The sequence below is a fragment of the Buteo buteo genome, chromosome 1, assembly GCF_964188355.1.
Source record: "Buteo buteo chromosome 1, bButBut1.hap1.1, whole genome shotgun sequence".
Classification (NCBI taxonomy): Eukaryota; Metazoa; Chordata; class Aves; order Accipitriformes; family Accipitridae; genus Buteo; species Buteo buteo.
In genome coordinates, this window is record NC_134171.1 from 67,518,836 (window position 1) to 67,534,341 (window position 15,506).

At 43.6% G+C, this 15,506-nt stretch overlaps 1 protein-coding gene across 7 annotated transcripts in view; it reads left to right on the forward strand.

Annotated features, from left to right (window-relative positions):
• Positions 1 to 2,319: 2,319 nt before the first annotated feature.
• WDFY3 (WD repeat and FYVE domain containing 3) overlaps positions 2,320 to 15,506 on the forward strand; it is a 182,291-nt gene continuing 169,104 nt past the window's right edge. For 5 of the 7 annotated variants that reach the window (XM_075034811.1, XM_075034840.1, XM_075034833.1 and 2 more), the window contains exon 1: positions 2,320 to 2,457. The gene's annotated coding sequence lies outside the window, so the exon portion shown is untranslated. Of the gene's footprint in view, positions 2,458 to 3,607; positions 3,673 to 15,506 lie in introns of all 7 variants that reach the window. The other 2 variants (XM_075034817.1, XM_075034824.1) reach the window with 2 other exon arrangements.

Genomic DNA, 15,506 nt, shown 5'->3' on the forward strand with positions numbered 1-15,506 from the left:
TTTTCCATAGCAGGCAGTGATGGTTACTTCTGTTCACATACGATGTGGGAAGAGGAGGCTGCAAAGAGCGGTTGGGTAGAGAGAAAGGGGTTGGGGAAGAGGTTGTTAATACACTCTGTGTCCAAAAATTGAGGAAAAGTAGGCATTTAGTTAGGAAGGACAAAACAAGACGCACATGGCATAAAATTTACTTTTTTTCCAGGGACATAAGAATACCAACTATCTAAGAGCTTCTGTCACTGATCATGTATTACAGTTGCTATGACAGAATTATGGCTGACATACTGTGCATGATTTCTCTCTTGGTGCTGAGTCTTCACTGATTATCCTGCACAAAAAAAAAAAAAAAATACAGGTATTGCAAAGGGCCAGTTGGCCCCATTCCAACCCAAACTGTAGCTGGGGCTGTTCTCCTGAGTTGGGCTAAATCTTGCTCCTGTTAATATAGTGAATTTAGGGGTGTCTGAAGACACCTTTAACAAGTAAAGACAGTGTTGTATTGTGTAGGCAAGGAGGTTATAAACTTGCCCTTGTGTATTTTGTTTTTCAGGTGGGAGAAGTAGGATTTGTTTGGAGTTACACTTTTGTCTTCAGTGAGTGCTCCTTACCAGCTGAATTAGAGATAGGCTCACTCCAGACATCCCTGAGTCTTAAGCAGAGGCCTCCTCCACCTAAATGGGAACAGGATGATTTCCACTGCCAGCTGAACAGCAGTACACCAGCCAGTAAAAACATGTAAGTGGATTTACATGTTTGATGCTAATGGCCAGAGAAGGAAGACTGGATAAATGGTATTTACTCCATTTGTCCTCAAGTACAGCAGAGTACACTGCTTCATTTGATAAGACCCCCTAGCAGAGGCAAGAGGCAATGGTCCTGGTTCCTGGTGCTTGTGATAATTTGCCCATGAAACACAAAGGTCTCAGATGGTTTGTGCATTCTTTATTGCAGCTTTTACCCCTGCAGCCAGATTTTCCAAAGTGCTATTTAGTCTTTTCAGTGAAGACTTCAGAAGGGATTTTGTAAATGAAAAAATACCCCAAACAAAAGTGCGAGAGGGTGAATGGCTGTTAGCAGCTGATTTCTTGAAGGAGGCAAGTTTATAAGTGACTGGAAAAAGGCAGAAGGGTATCTGGTCACGCACGTGTGGACACACCTTTGCACCGTTCCCCAGGAGTCTCTGGGTGGATGAAGCTTGCCCCAGGTTCGCAGTGACCCCCTGTGCTGTGTGCCCAGCATGTGGCTAAACTGGTGCTTTGTCCCTCTGACAAAAAGGAGTCCTTTGGCCATTGGCAATTTAACCAAACCTCTTGCTTAATTAGGAAAAGAGTAACTATTTCTGGGTTTAAATATTTGGATCGTATGGATGAAATTGGTTGGCCAGCACACATGTCCGATCCACTTTTGTGCTCAATACTAGGGATATCCAGTGGACTTTCTCTAGATGTACACTTGACAAAAAGCTAAGGGAAAGCACCTCAATCCCAACCTGAAGGTGGCTTCTTTGCTCCTGTGTTGACCCGCATTTCCTTCTTCTCGTCCCACACACAGGCTCCTGGCCGGGACGGCTTCTCCTCTCGGCAGGCTGGGTAGCATGGCAGCTGCTCAGGCCTGTGGCGTCGGGGCTGGTGGCAGGGACAGAGGGGAGAGGACACCGGCTTTCAGTGCTAGAAGAGCCGGATTTCTGACAGAGAACGGGGAGAAACCAAACTCGCCGAGCGCCTTCCCGGGAAACCCACGGCTCTAAAACGTAAGATAATTGTGAAAAGCCCCAGAACTAAGAGGGGGGTCTGTGCGCCTGTCGAGCCCACCCGGTCCGGGTGAGGAGAGGAGCCCCTCGGTGCTCTGCCTTCCCGCTGAGGGGAGGAGGCGGCGGGCCGGTGCCTGAGGGGCTGCTCCCGCCGCCCGCCATTACAGACCGGCTCTCCTCAGGCGGCCTCGCCGGGCCGCGGGAGCGGCGGCGACCGCAGACAGCCGGGAGGAGGAGGAGGAGGAGGAGGAGCGGAGGGAGGAGGCAGCGCTGGCAGCCGGGCGGGGAGGGGGCACTCGGCGCCGCGGAGGAGGAGGAGGAGGAGGACTTAAGATGGCCACCAGCCGCCGCGGAGAGCGGCCCCACTCCCTTCGCCCCGCCTCGCGCGGCCCCCTCGGCCCGGCCCGGCCTTGATGGGGCCGGAACGACCCCAGCGCCCGGACGCTGCAGCGGCGGCGGCACCTCCCGCCGAAGCCCGCCCGGGCCGCAGCGGGGGAGCCGCCCTCCCGGCCCGGCCCGCACCGCCCGGCCGCGGCCACCCCGTCGCGTAACCCCCCCCCCCCCCCCCCCGCCGAGCCGTGCCCGTGGAAAGAAGCGGAGAGAGAAGAGGAGAGGAGACGAGAAGAGAGACCGCCCGCTGCCCCTTCCCTGGCCCGCCGGGCCGGGCCGGGCACAGGGGCGCCGACGGAGACCCCCGCCGCCTCCCGGTGAGTGCCTGGCGGCCCTGCCCGCCGCTCCCCGGCGCTTTGTTGCACCGCCGCCGGGCCTGGCCGCGCTGCGGGGAGACCCGCCGCGGCCCCCGTCCCTGCCGGAGTGCCGGCCCCGCTTGGCTCGGCTCGGCCCGGCCGCAGGCCGCAGCGGCCGCCCCGCTCCCCGGGGATGCCGTGCGGGCGGCCGCCTCCCTCCGCCGGGTTGGAGGAGGGGGCGGCGGCGCAGGTGCCTGGGGTGATGGATCATTGTCACTGCGCGGGCGACCTCCCCCGCGGTTTTTTAATGTTTGTTTCAGTGGCCGCTCTCTGGTCGCGGCCCCCGGGGCAGGGCTGCCTGCGGGCGGGCGGGCGGCTCGGCCCCGGCGGGTTGAGGGGGGGGCGGGCAGGGGCTGTGCCGGGTCCCTGGCCTGGCGTGGTCGCGGGGCGGGGGGGCGAGGGAAGCCCGGAGGGGACGGCGGAGCCCCGTGGGCGCTGCGGCGGCTCTGGGCCGCTCCGGCGGCCTTTGTTGTGGCCGGGGAGGGCGGCTTTCCCGCGGGAGCCCCGGCCCCGGGTGGGGGCCCGCCGGCCCCAGGCCTTGGGTGAGTGCGCCCAGCTCGCAGGCGGGGACCGGGGGGTCGCTTTTTTCCCCTTAATTTTATTTTTACTTTTTTACGTAATTAGTTATTTTGGCGGCAGTCATCGAGCTATCAACCCCGTGGTGCCGCAGGGACATTCAAGTTAAAGTACCTGGTGGGTTTCTCCCCAGGGACTGGGAACCGGAGCATGGCGTGGGGGGGTTTGTGGAGGTGCTGAGGTACCTGTTGCTTGTCTTCAACGTGGTTTTTGTCCTGCAGTTCTGGAAGGCGATCCACATAGATGAATAGGTTTGCATAGAGGCCAGTCAGTAGTACTGGGTGCTGAGACCCTGTGTGATGTTCACCTTGAAAGATTAGGACCATGCTTTCTAGCTGTGCTTACCTATGCCTGCATGAGAGACTTATGAAAGAAATAGTGCAGAGGAAAATTATGTATTTTGACCTGTAGTTTCATGAATAATCTAACTGAAATTTCTTGGCTAACTAGAGTAACTCCCAAGATTTCAGTGTAGCTATACTTGCAGGTCCTGGCCTTATTTTAATGATTGAATTTTGTTTATTTGGCACCATAGGTTTGTGACAAGGTCTGTGCTTGTCCATGTATTGGACCATGAAATTTTCCTGTGGAAAACAAATGGTAGGTTTCCTGTCAAGAAAAGTAAATTTTGCATGTTGTAGTGAACAGAAATTATCAGCTAAGCCATAAACTGTACCGGAGCTGTGTTGCTACCTGGTGCTTGTGCATGCCCCTGTGCCCAGTTATGGCTGTACAGCTGTGTGATGTGCCTGAGCTCACAGACTCCTGTGGATCCAGGCTGCTTCTGCAGAGAGCCAGCTTGATTGCATCTTTGGCACATTTTGGTGACAAGCTAGCGGTATCTTGAAGTAGGCTATGTGAACAAACTGCACAGTTTGCTTGAAGTGGTGTTTCTGCAGTATTTCGCCTGTCCTATGCAGTGTTGGTAGACTTGCTTCATTTGCAGATATGAAACTTAGTGCTATGTGACTTGGTCAATTGCAGTAAGTCAGCCAAATCCTTCTCTATGGTTTAGGGTATAGGCAGGCATCTCTATGCTTTTAGGTTATAGGCAGGCATGTTTATGAAGCAGGGTGCATTGGGTACTAGAAGCACGCATCCATGTTTATATGGCATTGTGCTTTTGCTCCATGAGCCTGGTCAAGTGCTGGTGACCTAACTTTGGCTGCATATTTGGATTATGAGTGGGTATCTCCACACTATGTGGTGTGGGTCTCTTGAGCTCAATTGGAGCCAGCTCTGGAATACTCAGCACCATTGATAGCAACATGTTTTGGATAGAAGAATGCCTCAAATATCAGTCGTGGTAGACTAGAGATCAGTGAATGGTATTCTTCAGTTGGGTATGTGCTTGCTAGAAACTGGATGTGTTTGCTTTTCCAATTTGCTGGGCAGTTTTAGGTGGCTAGACTTGGAATAAAAATATAGTATGGTTTGGGTTATATGGTTTCAAGCATATTGCAGCTCTTAGCCAGCTAATCATCTATTTGATTCAAATTGAAGCAAGTTAAGCACAATGCTGCTGTGATTTTTAGTATCTTCAGCACCCATTTAAAATGTATTACAACATTTCTGTATTAAGGTTTAAGTAAGGGTTAGTATGTCCAGTTGATTGTTTATTCGCCGTTCGCTGCATCAAGATCAGTTACATGATAGTATTGTGTGGTATCAGTACTATGGGAAAGGAAATCTCATTTCTTTCTTTCAACACAGTAATATGCTAAGTAACAAAATTATTATAATTCTTGATATTTTCAACCTGGAAATAACAAATTTAGTTCAGAAGGCTACATTATCTTGTTGCATCTTGCTACATGAATTGGCTGAGAAGGTATGCTAACAGTCATCTGGATGGGTATGAAAACCTTGGTATTTAGCTCTGGTTTACTGGAGCTAAACTGCCAGAAGAAGTGTACAAGGTGAGCAGGTCTTCAGGATGTACTGGTGTCTGTTGCTGTTAGAGGAATTCAGCAATGTGTTTCACGTTTGCCAGTCTTTAACTATTTCATAGTTTTCTGCAAGTGTTCAGCTGGATTTTTTAGCATACAGAAAACTGGGATGCTTCACGGGCAGAGTATGGGGTGAGTGTGTGCAGATGTTCTGCTTACCCTTTGAAATGCTCAGGACTGACATGAGATTGTTTGGAAACTTTTGTGTTGGAACACGGTGTTTCACTTCCCAAATGTTAACGTTAACTGTTTTGTAGTGTTGGGTTGGGATTTGCTTGAGTTCCTGAAGATGTGCTAAGCTGAAGATGGTAAAGAAAGGCCAGTAGTTCCCCCTCTGATGGTTAGATTGCTGAAGGACAAATCTGCTGATGTTGATTAGCAGTTTCGTTCATGTTTGTAAGTTATTTTAAGTTCCTGTTGCAAAATAGTGGAAATACTGTTTCAGCAGTGGCCTTTGACTTGCAGCACTTCCTGCTGTAAGGAAATCTTGTATCAGTTGTCCAAAATAAACAAGATTTGGAGAGGGCATATATGGTATGCTGTAAGAAACCATGCATCTTAGTCACAATTTACCCCCTAGTGCTTGCCTTTCTGATAATTAGAGCTGAGGAAGTCTATTCTTATGATAGTTACTGGAATGAAACTTGCATTTTGAAATGGGAAATAGAATCTTTTGGTGGTCCATAGTACAATTTTGGGTATGTGTGTAGGGGGGAAACAAATGATTTCTTCATGGTTTTAATACTGAAGCTTTTAACTTCACCGGTTTCCTCCATGATTCTCTCTTTTTGTTGGTGTTGCTAATTGCAATGGGCATTTTAAATGCTGTACTAAGTTGTGACAAATACTTACACTATTAGTTTCTTTGAGTTATTGGCAACTCTGATTGTTTTTTAAAATACTTTTTTATGTTACTTATGTGTCCTGAGGGACCTACAACTTGAGTTATAACTGTAAGCCTTCATGTACCCTTCAGTGTTGAAGGGACTAAGGCACACTGACATAAGATTGTCATGTCTCCTGGAACAGCTTGCTTCTTTAGCTTTGTAATTTGGTTTAGTTTTCATCTTGTAATAAACAGTTTCACTCTTTTATAGCTCCTGTTATCTTCTATTGGAGATATCCTGCTGCTGGGTTGTTCACACCTTGTCCAGGCTGGGTAGGAGAAGACAGGACATAATTATAAGTCACCTATGTACATTTGTTTTAACCGGCTGTCCCACAGACAGTATAGAAAGTGTTGCTGTATCCTGTATTCCTATTTGCGCTGTCATTGCCAAAGCTTCTGTTGTTATGTATGAAATTCTGCTAGTGGCTTGTAACATTTTAACTGAAGTCATTGGTGCAGATGTGAGGGCAGCATCTTGGCTCGGGTGATAGCGCTGAAAAGTTTGCAGCACTGAATATGCGTTATTGGTGATCCAGCCTTGAGAGCATCTGTTCGGCAAGCAACCTATGTTTCATGATGCAGTAGTGCAAGCTTTTGCTTGTTGGTCAAGTCCCCTGTTCTTCTGTGATATTATAGGTAAGTGCATACACCACCTTCCTTTTTTTGACAGTAAAAGATAACACAGTACCTACAAACTCTTTGTGTTTGGGTCACCTATTGGATGATGGGGATGATTATTTAAACAAAGTTAGATGATCTGTAGCACAGTTGTTGCATATCTTGCTCAATCATTATGCTAATACTGTATCAGAGCTTAACAGGTGAAGGAGGAATAGGAAATACTGTATAAAATTGTTGGGTTAGTATTGTGTAGCATTTTCTGACTCAAAGTGGCTTTTTTAAACCCTCTATGTTGATTTGTTACCTGTAATTAAAAGGAATTTTTGTATGAATGGTGAAGGAGGGACAATCTTCAGCTAATTGGACGGTAGTATACATGCCTATAAAGCGTTTAAATACGTAACTGTAACGGTTGCAGGAACTCAGCTTTTCTACTTGGTCTTTGAGGTAGCTGAAGGGTATTGGGGAGTTGTTGGTTATTCCCCATGCCCCTCGCCTAGCTCAACATACCTCCTTTTTCATTAGGGTTAGTCAGAAGGTACCAAAGATTGCTAGTTGCTCAGCTGAAATAGGGTTTCACACATTGGGCACCTTTTTCTTCCTCTCTCTCTCTAGAAGCTGCCACAAAAATGGACTTGATGACTGCCATGAGGACTAGATAGCAGCAGCCTCGTGAAGAGGCCATGGCTTTGGTCTCAGGTGCTGGTGTCACTGTTGGGGGGAACTGGCTTACACCTGCTAGGAGCTCTTGGCTGGTACCAAGGCTTCCAGAACAGACGTGAAGTGCAGCATAGTCCACTGGCTGCAAAGAAGAAAGAATAGGTCTTGTTCCTTTGCTATTTGCTTTGCTCTAAATGTGCAGGAGGTATTTTTTTTTTTTATTTTCCCGTAAGTCTTTTGTGAGTGAAGATGACATGCATCTTTTTTTTTTTCCCATGAACAGCTCTGGGGCAAAATTTTCTGATTTCTTCTCTGTATGGAAATGTGCAATCAACATAAGTTTTGACAATTGTGCTAATGTATTTGGAATTTTGAATAACAGCAGGGAATCTTTTTGGCTTTTTTTATGGTGTGTTTTTTTTTCTTTTTCTCTTTTCTTTCCTCACCTGTTGAGCAAAGCTGTGAGTGTGGAAATAGAACCGTCTGTATTGAGATTTGGGAAAAAACTGTTTGATGTTTCTTTGGAATTGGATTATTCCAGTGAGACCTACATGCCATATTTTGGGATCTTTCCCTTTTGAGGGAAAACAGTTTTGATTGCTTTGCTGGTTTTGGTGTTTCATCAATGTCCTGTGATGGATTTCTGCTTCTCTTAAGCATGTGACTTCTAATGCTTCTGTCATATTGCAGAATAGGAACAGATTTGCAGAACTTACTGTAGCACATGCAAAACAAGTATCTTCTAGAATTTCAAAACCAATAGAACGGTGTTACGCTAGGAAGGAGTGGATTGTGTGGAAGAAATGAACAATAAGGGATGTTGAATGGTACAAAGACACATAGCTTCATATTTTTGGGTAAACATTAATAAATGTAGGAGAAAGAATTATAACAATCAGATATGCATTAAAAAAAGTTTAGTTCTTATACCTTCACAGATATTATTTCCATGTCATGCATTTTATTACAATACTACAAGGAAAAAGCTTTAAGTAGGTTGGCTACCTTAGTGTAGAGACAATAATAAATTTGAAAACACATGGTAGAAGAGGATTTTCCGGATGCCTTATTTTGTCCCTTTCTCTTTTGCTCTAGAGAAATGCCCATTACACTGAAAGAAAGTATGTAAGAGTTAAACTCATACTTTTTCAGGTTGGGTGGGTATTCATCAGTTACATGCTTAACTTAAGCTTCTTACTCTGATTCTAAGACACCTATCTTAGAGAAGTCAGACCATTTATGGTTGGCTTTTGCCTACTTTTTTTCCAGTAACTTTTTTTATGAACTTCCTAGTTGGTGAAAGAAGTTATTCCCTCTCTTGAATCATCCATTTTCTTTCTAATGGCCATGCAAGTTTTGGTTTTGGATGTGCATTTGAGGCTTTCTAGTCAAGGGTTCCAGAATAGGGGGGGAGTTACCAAAATCGATGCTTAACTTAAAGCAGCTGTGTCAAATCAGCAAATGGAGAAAAGCAAAACCTTCAGAGCTGATGAGAGAGACAGGTGGCTAGAAAGGGAGGATATTCCCGCATGTTGCTTAGATGTTTTTTAGGGTCCTTCATTTTTTGGAATGGTGTGACTTCAGTGAGAAGGTGGATCATGAGCTCTTGAGAGAAATGTTCATCTGGCTTTCTGTTTCACTACTGATTTTGTCAGAGGTATCACCATTCATTGGGTATTAGAGGGTAGCTCTACCTGGATTGTCTTGCTGTTACTTTTTGAAGTATCATTCTGCCAGGTGGAGTGTGGGTGCAAGTGAATGATGTTTTATGTTCTTACGCTGCCTGATGATTTATTATTTTCAAATGAAGACATGGTAAAAATCTCAGTATAATTCAAAGCAAGGTGGTTTGATTTGTGTAAACTGGCAGCTGATGGGATGTTACTTCAGAAAGTGGACTGTATTTCAATGCCATGGTGATAAGTAGTGTTGCTTGCTGCCTTTAGCTCTTGCTGAGAACCAAAACCTTAACTCACATATGAGCTGTAGTAGAAAGAGGGCATTTGTACACCAGGGGCTTCCTAAATTTTGTGTTTGGTTACTTGGCACTGTAAGTATATCCTTTTTTTGTATAATTTGAGGTTGGGGTAATAGACAAATTGCAGGGTTGGGAAGATGCTTAGGGAGTCTAGAAGGTAGGGTGTTAAAAAAAATGCACACATAGAGAATACATGTGCTTTTTTCATTAAAAATATGACAAAATATCAACTTGGCTTGGTAACAGAACTTTTTTAAAAGAGTTTTCAAGTGATCGGATGATGGACAATCCCAAAAAGGAGAAGGACTGTGGAGAATGCCTTAGGCAGGATAAAGATTGTTAAGAAGGTTAATCAGATAAAAGTGCACTTGGGATAATCAGCCTCAGCTTTTGTCTGAGGTTTATTAGACTGGTGTGGGTATTGGCCTTTGAATTGTTTGTAGTAGGTGGACTGTACTAGTGGCAGCTGCTTTTTTTTTCTTTTTTTTTTTTTTCCTCCTTTGGCTGGATGATATGGAGGCTTCAGTGGTGATACTAGTTTAAGCAGGTCCTGCACCCAGACTGTGGAGAGCAGGGAGCAAGTGTTGTATGGAATTACTGCAGCAAGCTCAGAAATGATCCTTAATTTTGGAAAAAAAGGAAGAAAGCAGTTGTCTGAGGACAGCCAAAGGAGTAATGGGAACCAAGAGCTGGGAATTCCCAGCTCCTTCAGGTTTAATGCTGTAAGCCTGTGTATCTGTCAGAGTTGTCTTATTGTAGAACCAGGACCTTACTGTTCTGACAGTGGAAGAAACTTACAGGACTTTGGGTTTTCCTGTGCATGTTTGTTTTAATGCCAGAAGCTTTTGAATCCCCATTGAATGGGAGAGGGTGGGCTTTAGTGCTCTGACTTTGGAACAGGAGAGAAGAGTGCTTTCACTGCAGGCTGATGATAATAGGACTGCTATCTACTGTTTTTGTGCTAAGATTCACCATCTCCATAGCATTCAGAATGCCACTGATGGTCTTAGGCCTTGTCTCTGCAGTTGTATTCTTGCCAAGACTTACTTACTTATGGGGTTTTATGGAGGTCCTTGGGTCTTCATGTGAGAGCCAGGGATGAGATCAAGGCCTTGCTTTGTGTTTGCGTGAGTGCACAGAGTACAGAATGTATTGCATGGTAGAATGGCAGACAAAGCAGATAACAAGTGCATTTCTTAATGTAAAAGTTGAGCCTTTTGATGTTCTCGGGGTTGCTAACCAAAGAGTTGAAATGCCACTGTGCAGGCCCTCAGTTGTGAGATTGACTCAAGTTCTGGCTTTTAAAGCATTAAAAGCGCAAAATAAATGGATTTCGTTTTTGATTTTTGAGCCTTGAGCATGCGGTTGTCAAATTTTTCCCACAGCTGTGAGGGCTACAACATTTTTGGAATCTTCACATGGCAAAATGCTCAGAGATGGGATGCCACAAATATGATGAGATTGAGAAGGATGTGGTCAGACCCAGCCATACTCTTGTCATCACTGGTTTCCTGTCTGATAAAGTGACTGAAGAGGAGTGAAATTAATTTTATTTGGGAGTTTCTTTACACTTGCAGAAGAAAGGATGCATCTTGGAACAGGCAGAAGTAAACATTCTTTATAAGCAGTCATGTGGAATAGGCATAGAAACAGTTTTGGAATTGCATCACAAATTAAATGCTAATACTTGAGTCAGTAGTAGTTGAGCAGTGAGCCACAACAGAAATGTAAAAACAAAGTTTCTGTGGATGTGATCTAAGAGGATGCTAATTTGGTTGTTAATTAGGTTTGCAAAAGTTTCTTTTTCACAGTTTTGAGTGGTAAGGATAAGCTAGTGAAGAATATTTAATTTAGGTTTTGAGCGGGTCATGAAGTAACCAGGGAGTACCTCTTCAAGCTTTTCATTATTAGAGAGTGTAAAGGCACAGAAGCAACACTTCTTACTTTGACTGTAGTAACTTCTGGACACAGAAATATTTTGCTTTCAGTTTCTTACCAGGAACATAATCATGTTCCTAGCAGTGTTGGATTGGGGGTGGTGAGGGGAAAGGCTTCCTTGCTCTCTGTTTGGAATCCCTTGCAATTTCACTGGTGAAGTCCCTGTACTTAGGGAGACAGGAATCTGGATATGCTATATTAGTAGCTGGATCTTTTTTTTCTTCCTAGTTACTTGTACAGTTTCTTGGTGTGAATTGGAATAGCCTACTGATCAGTTAAACCACCTAAAGCTATAACCTATTTTTATATCAGTAAAGCAGATATGTGTGTGTGTGTATATATGCTTCAAATACACACAATGATCGGAATGTTTGGGTTTTGGTTTGTGGGTTTATTTGTTGTTTGTTTGGGTTTTTTTTCCAATAAATGGAAGCAGAGGAGGTGTGTGCGTATTGCAAATAATGTACTTGGAAAAATGTTTTTCATCTAGCTGTAAGTGTCTTTAAATTGTGATCTTTCTTTATAAAAGGAGATCAATATAGTTGATGTTGCCCTGAAGTAGCTCAGATTGAGTAGAGAATATACCACAGTGAGGGTTTAGCTTCCTCTGGCACAGGCAGAATAAATTTGAAAGATGAAAACTCTCCTCCTTTTTTCTGCCCATCCTCCTTTCCATCATCCATTAAGGAATGAAGTTGAACTTGCTGCCTGAGTAAGGACTAACATTTCAAACAAAAACATAATAGCACAACACAATCGTTTAAAAAAAATAATGAAGGGATACCATCGTTAGTAGGTGTTCATGTTGTGTGGAGTTCAGTTCAGGTCTGTCTTGTTGTGTCAAGCTGAAGGTTGTGGTGGTAAAGTGGAGATCCTTAGAAGACCTGCTTGTTGTCTGCCTTCTGTAGTACTCCTCCCAATGCTGCCTTTGACTAGGAAAGTGGAGCACCTCAAACACTGGAGGATCATGATCAATTGAAATACATTTCTTTATTTTGGTTAATTTCCCGGTAGCTCCACATTAAGTTACCAGAGAAGTTAACCAGCCTGTGAATCTGTATGATGGAGGGCGAAATGTTCCACGTCCAGAAACCAATAGTGTCTTTTGCTCTCTGATGTTTATAAGAGGATGAAGGTTACTTCCAGGAGCTTTATTAAAATACGTGTTTATAACTATTTCTATGAATAGTTGTACTAAATTACACAGGATTCAGCTACAGTTTAACACTGTTCTGGTTGGTGTGGAGAGAGAGGAAGGGATGGATGGTTGTCAGTTTTTTTCACTTTCACAGCCTGCCTCTGCAAACTTATCCTTAAAAGTGTGCTTAAATAGGCATGGTAAACTTCTTGCCCCTTCCAAAAATGCATTTAAAAATTATGTTATGTTTTGGGCCTTGCCCCAAATGCCCAACAAACCCAGATGTTTTTAGCAGTCTTATTTTGTCATGTATTCTAAAATTCATTTCTGTGATGCTCTGAGAAACACATATAGCAGAGAGCCTATCAGGACCACGTTGAAGGGTGTATTCTGGTGTTAATGATAGGGAAAGGCTTGGGTTCAACAGACTAACCACTGCTGTCTTTGAATATTGATATTTATTATGAGTTGGGGGGAAGGACTTGTCTTAAAACTTAAGTTCATCTATGACAGTTTGAATGCATCAGAGAAATTTTGGTTGGAAGGGACATCTAGTCCTGCTTGAAGCAGGACGTTTGCTAGGGTGTTTTAGTTGGGACCACGGGGTTTGGAGGCCTGACTTTTTACAGGAAGAGATAAGAGGTGGTGAGTGTGGGGTGAGCTTCTGATGTGCTTTAAGCATCAAATGAAGACATGTGAACCTTTCAGGTGCACTGTGAAGCACTATGGCAGTTAGGCAGGGGATGATTTTTTTTTTCCTTTTCTTTTTTTGATGTGGTACTGAAGATAGTAAGATCATTTGTTATTTGATGGGATATGTAACTGTTTTTCACCATTGGGCTTATAACTGGTCTATTGCTTAGACTTCTCCTGCATTTGCTCTTGGAGTGGTGGGCAGCAGTGACTGGTGTCAGTGGACGTGAGGTCCTGGCAGTGCACAGCAATGTGGAAGGCTCTTATCTCTGCTGAGGAGATAGCAAGCTGCTTTTGTGATTTTAAACAAATTAATTATAAACAATAAGTGTCCTTTGACCATTTTACTTTGCTCAGGTTGTATGTTCAAGGAAATGAGCCTGTAGTTAATAAGGGGGAGGGGGGCAGGAGCTCTATCAGAAACACCCTAATTTGACCGAAAGTTTAGCATCAACTTGGAACATAGCAAGAACATTGGTCAGAAGTCATACTTTCTTGTTAAAGCATTAAATAATGTTTGAAAAAAGAAATCTCTGAATAACCTAGGTTTTTAGAAGAACTGCGTTGCTTGGGATTAATGGATGGTCTTGATGTTTAAAGAAAAAAAAAATCATAGTAGGTACACAGTATTGCTTTTTCTTGTTAACGTATGAAAATGCTCCTTGAGTAGTTTTTGGTGTAACTGTTTCAGGAAGGTAGCTTTGTCTACCTGGAAAGAAAATGGAGGTCTGATGAAGACTTCTGTTATTTGTCTGTTATATTCTCATTAATATAGTATTGCTGCTATTTCTTTAGACTGGGCAAGAGGTATTTGTCTGCAGATACCTTGAAGAATTTTGTAGATTTGTCTTGCCGAGAATACTTTACCTTTTTCTTTTCCCCTTCTTGTTAATGACTACTTACATGGCCATGACCAGTTTGCCAGTTAACAAGTAAAATCTACCAATAAAAAGTAAACCCAGCAAAATAGATCCCCTTCCCTCCTCCCCCAGTTTCTTTGGTAACAACAATTAAGTAGAAAGAGAACAAAAACCAGTCTGGCAAGCAAGTTATGAGGATTTTTTTTTTTAAGAGTTTGCTGCAACTCTGAGTGTTAGGGTAAAAACATAAGTTTTCTGTTCCCCTCCAGCTCTCTCATCAGGTACTGTTAGAATAATGCTTAGGATGAACTGCGTGGAGAACAGAAGAATGGCACTTGATTGCTTAAGTGCTCAGAAAAACACATTTCTAGGCTTTGCACGTTAGGGCAATAATATAGGGTGGTATGTGGAGCATGGGCCTTGCTGTCGTTCGTGGCCTGTCGGGCAGCTGTGAGTCTCATGCTGGCCAGCCCCAGAAGATTGACAGGTTGGAAGAAGGACAGTTTTTGTGGCTGATAGGTGAAATCACTTGTCCGTAGGGGAAACTGCTGCCTAAGTGACTGGTCTCCTCAACACATGGGGCTTTATAGTTGTGTTTATAAAACATCATTTGTTGGAAGTATGGCACTGTTCATTGTGTCCAGTGGAGGAGTAGTGCTTTTCCTTAATTATAGCAAATTCAGTAAAAGCAGTAGAGTTTCATTACATGAGTTTCTTCTAATTTATCTTCATGACTTTCTGCTTCCAATTTTCAGTGTCTTCCCCTTTTATTTATGAACTGACGGTAAATGGCAGGACACATTCGTATGTGCTTATACGTATTGCGTTAATACTGTTCCTTATGTCTCTCTTGCAGAAAGAAAGTGGTGTTTTCATCCTCCCTTTCTTTATTCATTGCTATGCTTAAGTATTTGATGTTAGTAAGCTCCTTACTCTTCTTTATACCATTTATAATGAGTGTTCCTGAGATGGAATTCCTGAGACCTGCTGTTTGTTGTGCTTGTTGATTCATCTTGAAGTATAGCTAGCCCAGTCTAAATTAAAATTTTTTCAATAAAAAGGCATGGAAAAGGAGGAGGAGAGAAAGGGACCGAGAACATGCATGTTCCAGAGCAGGATCTGAAAAATGTGTGTACTGGAGCAGTATGATTACAGTGCCTGGCATCTTTTCACTCTGTGGTGTCCTTTCTGAGTTAAAAACAACTGTCTTTTGAAGAATGTGGTACTTCAGTGTTGATATTTTTGATGGTTGTAATGGTTTTTACAGTAAGAAATGATTATCCTTCCACACAAGGAGTGACATATCACTGCATTGGTTGCAACATCTTTTAGGTGAATGGAAGCATCTCTCTTAGAAAGATGTCCCATGTAATGAATGGCTCTGAGTTAAGCAGAAATCTTACATGGTTAGTAATCTGTTCTCCTGGCCAATTATCACTCTCCTAAGATGTTTTTGTTTCCAGACTGAAAGTGAGTTTGCTTACCTTCCAGTGTGTGTTGTAATACCATTATCCACTAGGTCAAAGAGCCCTGTGCTATGTAAATACAATTTGCCTACAGAGAAGATGACCCAGTCAGTCTCTTTTTAACTTTCTCTTGGCCTTCAGTAATAAATTTAGTTTTCAGTGATTAAAAAAAAAATATAGTTAAGTGATTGGTAGTTATTATTTGTATTCTAGTTGCCCTCTTAAGCTTAAGATCCTTTAAG